This window comes from Frankliniella occidentalis, unplaced genomic scaffold (genome assembly GCF_000697945.3).
Source record: "Frankliniella occidentalis isolate FOCC.00 unplaced genomic scaffold, Focc_3.1 Scaffold10, whole genome shotgun sequence".
Taxonomy (NCBI): Eukaryota; Metazoa; Arthropoda; class Insecta; order Thysanoptera; family Thripidae; genus Frankliniella; species Frankliniella occidentalis.
Genome location: NW_026267140.1, coordinates 2,701,226 through 2,708,641, shown reverse-complemented (window position 1 = coordinate 2,708,641; position 7,416 = coordinate 2,701,226). Strand labels below are relative to the sequence as shown.

The 7,416-nt window shown below is 47.3% G+C and overlaps 2 protein-coding genes across 2 annotated transcripts in view; one reads left to right on the top strand and one right to left on the bottom strand.

Moving 5' to 3' along the window:
• LOC113212801 (farnesol dehydrogenase) overlaps positions 1-7,416 on the bottom strand; it is a 91,738-nt gene that overhangs the window by 7,554 nt on the left and 76,768 nt on the right. The window lies entirely within an intron of this gene.
• Positions 1,932-7,416, top strand: part of LOC113212828 (RYamide receptor-like) — a 56,973-nt gene continuing 51,488 nt past the window's right edge. The window contains exon 1 of the mRNA XM_052277405.1: positions 1,932-2,317. The gene's annotated coding sequence lies outside the window, so the exon portion shown is untranslated. The remainder of the gene's footprint in view (positions 2,318-7,416) is intronic.

The following is a 7,416-nucleotide window of genomic DNA, read 5'->3' as shown; positions in this document are numbered from 1 at the left end:
GAAGAAAATTTGAAGAGATTCGATTCGATTCTATTCGGACCAAAAAACCCGATTCGCACAGCACTAGTGTCGATCTGGAAATGATCCACCCGTCCTAGACAATCACGAAATCAAAGAAATTTTACCGTGAATTCGAAATCTCGCATCTTTTGGTACCGGATCTATGTCGTTCGTTACCGAATCGAAAGAGAGCAGATTCGATTCGATTTCGAATCGTTCGCACAGCAATGATGGGAGATGTTTTCAGTTTTAGTTTTGGTGTGTATCGCCAACGCCAGCAGACAAACAAATGCTATATTTTTCTCCAAGAGTGTAAGGAAGGCTGCCGGTATTTACTTCTGTCGGCCTTTCCCTAAATGGCCATGTGTTGAGTACTCTTCTGTCCGCTTAGCACGACAACACTGCCCCGCTCTTGGCTCCCTGCAAACAAAAAGAGGAAAAACTGTAGTTATATGTTACGGAAAGATAGATGGTTTCTGCTTTACACGGACGTCTGACGGACATCAAATTGCTGACCGTAGTGCGTTTAGACAAAATATATAGCTAAAAGAAAGAGACCGTAAACGAAAGTATGAGAGCGTGTAGAATAAGACCATTCTAGCTGGTCGTCAAAACTCCATTAACAATCCCCCCCCCCCTCTCAAAAAGGTAGGGCTTGTAAGGAGGAAACTGGAGAAATATTTACGGAATATGATAGTGTAAGCTGCATTTAATTGTCGGATCAGAACACTTAAAAAGATGAAGCAGCGGCTAAAAAGGGCCCGTTTTAGCCGTCTCGCGTGAAACTAAACACAATTGGTCCAGTTTTAGGATCAATAAAATGGCGCCCGGTCTGGATGAACACGAAAATGTACTGTTAAAAGTCAGAAATTCATAAGGAATGCGTTGGAAAAAAATGTGATTTTCGGGGATACAATTACATTACAACTCGTGATACGCAAAGAAGCCAAACTAAAATGGAAGTGTCAGAAACGACGCGTCCTAACAACAATGTTCCATCTGCAGCGTGCGGAATACACAATGCTCTATCTGCAGCGTGTGGCATATACAATGTTCTATCTGCAGAGTGCCGAATACACAATGTTCTATCTGCAAAACGCCGGTTTCGGGGTACCTCCAAAGACATGGTTATTACTCCGTAACCGCTCGTTCTACTTCACTTTTTGCAGTCCATAATTAAACATTGGACCTTTCCGATTCTTTGCGTATGCGCAGATTGGCCTTAGGGTGACACAGGACTGAAACTTGAGAATTTGGGCAAAAAAACAGCTATTTCAATAAGTTTAAAATCTATATGCGCATTAAATCAAAAAAACGGTCTCCAAAGCAATTTAAGTTAGATTATTGTGGGTTTTTTAAGGTAATAGTAAGCTTTTAGTTAGACGTGTGCGTGCGTGTGCGCAGAAGCTTTTTAAGATTTCATAACTTTTTGAAATTTAAAAAAGCTTCTTGCGCACACAGTCAAGTTCAACCATAGGCATACTATATCTTAAAAGGACGGCAATGATCTAACTTAAATTGCTTTGGAGAGCGTTTTTTTGATTTAATTCGCATATAGATTTTAAACTTGAAATACCTGTTTTATGCCAGTTTTCAGTCCTGTGTCACCTTAATGTATTCCAGTTACTTGCAAACCACACAAAGGTGAAGGGCTGCACCCAACCCCGTTTTGCAGATGGAACATTGTGTATTCGACACTCTGCAGATAGGACATTGTGTCCGCACGCTGCAGATAGGACGTTGTGTATTCCGCACGCTGCAGATAGGACAATGTTGTAAGGACGTGTCGGAAAGGTCTACACACTTCTCAACACCGAGACGCAAAAGTGAAATAACGGCGCGGCTAGCCCGACACAGCTTCCCCTTCCCCCGGCGCTACGCCGCGGTACGCAGCCAGCCTCCCTCGAAACCCTCACCACCACGCCATTCAGCGCCGCGACGCCGACCACGCGCGACCCCAGCGCCGAGCTGCCGAGCCGAGGGGAGGCGCGCGTAGCCACGCGAGCGCGCGCTCGTCCAGCGCGACCCACCCAGCGGCACCACCGGGGTGCTGCTCTGTTAGAGCGAGTGCGAGCTCGGAGCTTGCACCAGTTCAGAGTGACAAAAGGAAAATAAAAAGAAAACGGATGTGACTCCAGGGCCGGCCAATGTTCCTACTGGATGCCTGACCCATCGGCGATATCACAGTACCGCTGCCCTGCCGCTATTTGACCGGTTTCTACCTGCAAAGACGCACAAAGAGACCAAAGTTCACCTGGAATTGGCCTTAACGCGGCGCGGATTACTTCGACGGATCATTGGAGTTTCACCTGATCAGGTTAGTGGACACCTTCAATTCACGAATACTATCATTTTCTTTCACCTAAACTGTAAAATGAAAGTGTCGAGCACCTGCACATAAGGCACAGGGTGCCTGTAGGCACGCACAAGTATGTGCCTACCAAGTCGACTGTTACAAGTGTCATGTGCCTGTCTTGATCGACTGTTGCAAGTGAGTGTCTGGCAGGCACACACATACAGGTAGAGTGCAATGCGGTCGAAATCAACCCTCACTTTCAGAACTAGGGTGCTGAAAAGAGGGCTAACCTAAGGAGTTGAGAAACAGTTTTCGCCCCTTTCAGCGAGAGAATTATAATTTTCCGCTTAAAGCGAAGTGAAGTATCACTATCATTCTCAGTACCCGTAGCGTAGCCGTGGCAAACAAGTCACCCAAGTGTCACTGGGTACAAATAACACTGTAAATATAATTTCCCAAGAAAAATTTGGCCAATTAGTTCGGAAACATGATTTTTCAACACATCGGTGGTAAAATAATTTCCAGTCCTTTGTTAGGAAATGTTCGAACAATTCGGAAAACAGTCAGCGTACTTATTTACACCCAAAACTAGGTGAACAAATTGTAAAAATGACACTTTGTCGAAAAAGTTCCGAACTTTATAAACAATTTGGCGTGCAAATTTTCCGGTATATTGCTTCTTTTCACAGTGAATAAGGTACCGAATCTGGTACAGGGTGAAGAGTACGGGACGACCATACCAAAAAAACCGTTACCGTAAAGCCGTACTTTAAAACCGTACAGACAAATTTAATCGCTTTTGATGCTACGTTGGCGCCGTAGCTGAGTTGAAAGGCATTAGCGTAAACAGCATACACGGTGCACAGTCGTGCCGTACATCATCCCGTACTGGCCTTTGAATTTTTACAGTGCACCCGTATATCCGATTCAATATCTGCACTGAAAAATACTGTGCTCAACCCTTCAACTCTTTAAAGTTGCGTTCTGTTAAGTGTTCAACTGAATTGTTGTATGGACTTACGTGTTCAGCTCGGTTGTGTTATGAGACGCCACCGCAGACGACGACGCAGCCCAGAAAAATGTTTCTTTACAAAATTTAAAAGATTATTTTGCATCAAAGTAATTACCAACATGATGGGCATTGATTTAACTCTACTTGAGATTTCTGATAGCTTTAATTTAATGGTAAAGCGTTGAATTACTTTACATTTTGTTCCATAAACACTGCTGTAGTTTGCCATAACGCCGGTGCGTGTGGTCGACGCAGGCTGATGGAAGTACACACGGGACGCAAAGCTTGGATCGACCCAGCGGAGCCCCCAGGGGTATAAACAATGACGAATGTGTATCCCAGCGAGACTCTGCTGCCCCTAAGAGGTTCTGCAAAGAAATTCTCGGGTCAGTAAAGGTTTTGTATGAAAGAGGACAAACCTCAAACACGCGAAAAACTAATATGGCATTTGTCACGTTTTGCAAAACGTTTTGACAAAGTAAATACATTAAAGTATAACGCGTACCCAAGACATCTTTACTCAAGTTTCCTTACATCTTTGTCTCCCCTCACTTAGTCTTCTAAACAAACGCTAGAACAACTTGTTGTTCGCTTATGGTGGTTCTTTTTATGAACCTTTTACTTGTTCCAAAAGAGAGATAACGGGTGGTATTTCCATTTCACAAAAAAGGTGTTGACCTAAATATCTCTCTGTCAAGCATGAGAAACCCCTCTCCATGCACGCACAGTTACGTAACCGACGATTGCAGCCGAGGGAGAAGGGAGAGCGTTCTTTACCAGCATCACCCTTATTTTACTGAGCCGCAGGGGAGAGGAGAGGCATTACAGTAGCCCCTTTCTCTAGCCACCAACACGATTAATGGGTAAGCGTAGGGCCACCAACACACCATTCGCTATCGACAGTTCTAGGGCACGCCATGCCACGCCATTCCACCCCATCTGGAATAGTCAGAGAGAAGACCCATTAAAAATCGTGACACGCACTCTTTCTAAAGGAGTTGGTCAAACGCCAGGTCTCGATTAACACACGGCAAGGTATTACAATAGTTCTTGCAGTAGTGAAACTATAGGACAACACTTGTAAATAGAGCTGCAGGCAGGTTTGAAAAGTAGGCAGGTTAATAAGCATACTTTACTATATAAGGGACGGATTCAGTTCTTTATTTTTGAGGTGCAGATGCGCCCAACTCGGTTACGAAATCAGAATCAGGATTTTGGGCAGTGGGCGTGTTTACCTTCCGCAACAAACCACGCACCACGGCACCTGAAGGCCCCGAATGAGTAGAAACCCAGTCGACCCGTTCATTCGTGTTCATGCTTTACGGTATAAGATTTGAAAAGGAAGGAAGCAATGGGACATCCCGGATACAGTATTTCGGCGAAGAGCAGCGGAAAAGGCTAGTAGGTTTTCATCTAAGGTTTGATTGCCTGTTTGCACTCCGCGAGGGAAAAAATTGGCACGCGAAGGGGCCCTGCAGACGAACATGGGGAGGAGCTCGTTTACAGCCTGGCACGGTCAGCTGTTTGGATGATTGTATTCATAGAAAGTAGTGGAATGCTACCGAACCAAAACAGACACACGGCGTGTGAGAAACAGAAAAGTCAACGACGTCTGTCCACGACAGAGTACTTTCGGGTTTGCCTCTGCTCTGGTGAACCTGCACCCCAAAAAGTCGTTTCTTGTTTCTGTAGAAACTATACGTGCCGTTACTATAGTTAATGTTTCCTTGTCTCAAGTGCTCGCTGACACAAGATCAAATTTACTCTTGAAACAAGCTGATATTTTCTAATGGATAAGAGCGAAATCTTATTCCAAAGACAATATTGCCTTGTTTCAATGGCGAATTTCACCTTGTGTCAGGTGCACTTGAATCAAGAAACTATTTTTCTGGGTGAGTGTGTGTGTGTGTTGTAAAAGAGAGTAAGTGAGTGCACACGCGCGCGCCTCTTTGGTATCAGATCACAATGCAAAATCGAAGAAGGAAAATTTTGCGATATCTCGGAAAAGCACGTCAGAAAAGTGAGGTCAGAACACTTTCCAAAACCGCATATTTCGAGTCGAAAGAAAATCTCCTCAGGAATTTCGTAGCCTTAGATCTCCGACAATCATGTAAACTCATCTTTAACAAAAGAGTGTGACAAAATTGGAAATTTAAATGGATGCAGCTGCACTTCCTGACTTGTTAAAGTTTTGATTACCCAAATTACAAGTAAATTGTCGTCATCAGTACTGTTAAGTGGGACACTGTTGGGGCTGGAGAGCCATACCTCTGTGTCTACTCTTTCTCCTTAACTCATCTCGGTTGACAGCGCTGCAGGCCTAGCTATTTTACTGGGTGACTCGAGGACCGCGGCAGGGTCCGCAGACCGCGAGCTACCCCCGCGGACCCACGAGTCACCCACACGGACCCGCAAGTCACCCCCGCGGACCCGCGAGGCACCCCCGCGGACCCACGAGTTACCCCTGCGGACTCGCGGGAACCCGCGCGAAACAGCGAACAACCCCTTCCTGTGTACACGCCCGTGGGCGTTGGCTGCAGCAACAGTGGTGGAGCGACGCGTTAGCGTTTGGAGCCGGTCAGCTGCGCCTGGTGGGTATGCAGTCCTGGATGGAGCCGTGCGGGCTGGTTTCATGGTACAAAAGTGCGCGGCGAGAATCAGCCACCTGATATTCATTGTTTACATTAAATAAAAAAGACATGGTTTGTGTACATTAAAATATGGGAGATGGTGAGGAGTGGGAAGAGAGGGGGGTCTCTTTACCCTCTGGTAAAGACAGTCTTGTAGTGGGGCTGTTAACGGATTGAACTCTGCACTTTGTGATGACAACATTTTGATGTCGTATCCTTATGTTTTCGGGGGTGCTCTATCGATCTGGATGTGGTGCCACGACGAAATCGGGCTCCTTCATCCTGTTCGAGGCCAAGAAGTGCCAAATCATCTACAAACAACGACTAAACGGCGTCATATCGTGTCCGCAGTGGTCTCAATCGATTCGTCTGTTCTTTCCGGTTAATTTGATACCCGGGGCGACCACACGCGAGGCGCGCGCTCGCGTCCTGGCCGCCTAGAAGCTACTCGAAGTGCATGATCCTCTACAACGCCACGTCTTCTCGCCGCCTCATCGATCTCGTTTGGGTGCCAATCGCTTCGTACACTCTATCCGACTATATTGACACCCTAATCAGCTGTGCGCAGCGCGCGCACCCCCGTCCTGGCCGCCTAGAAGCCCCACCAAGTGCCCTATCCTCTACAACGCCATGCCTTGCCGCTGTCCTATCGACCCCGTTCAGGAACCAAACGATTCATGTCCACTATCCGACCAGTTGGCCCCTTCGCTCGACCATGCACGACCTACGTGCTCGCGTCCTGGTCGCCTAGAAGGTACCGAAGTGCGTCATCCTCTACAAAGACACGCCTTCCCGACGTCCCATCGATCCCGTTCGGTGCTAATCGATTCTTGTCCACTAACCAATCATTTTGACACCATTATCGACCGTGCGCGGCGCGCTCACCCTCATTCTGGTCACCTAGAAGCTACCCGAAGTGCCCCATCGTCTACGACTTGATGGCCCTGGTGGGAGCGCCGACGAGCTCTGACCCTCTGGCTATCTGGCATAGGTCTACATCGGTCGGTATATAAGTCCCGGTGTAACAGAGTATGGTTTTACTCCCGAGTAGGAGTACCTCCGGTACACCAGCCTTAAAGTACATGTACCCGTACCCCCTATCCTCGAGCCCTGGGGGCACACCAAACCTAGGGCTGATGTACCCCCGGGGGTACACGATACCTAGGGCGCATGTGCCTCCCATTCCAAGAGATGCACCATTCCTCAGGGCACTCACTCTTTACCTTCGAGGGCTCATATTCAGCACCGTTTAAGTGGCCGGAGCCTAACCTAAAGTAACCTATCATTAACTCTAAGTGGTGCGATTAAATCTCGGGGGGGTACACGAGGCACATCAGCCCTAGGTTAGGTGTACACCAGCCCTAGGTTTGGTGTAACACCCGGGGATCGAGGTCGGGGGGTACATGTGCCCTAGGGACTGTGTACCCCCGATACACTGTACCTAAGGCTGACTTACCGGAGGGGTACTTGGTGCCGGG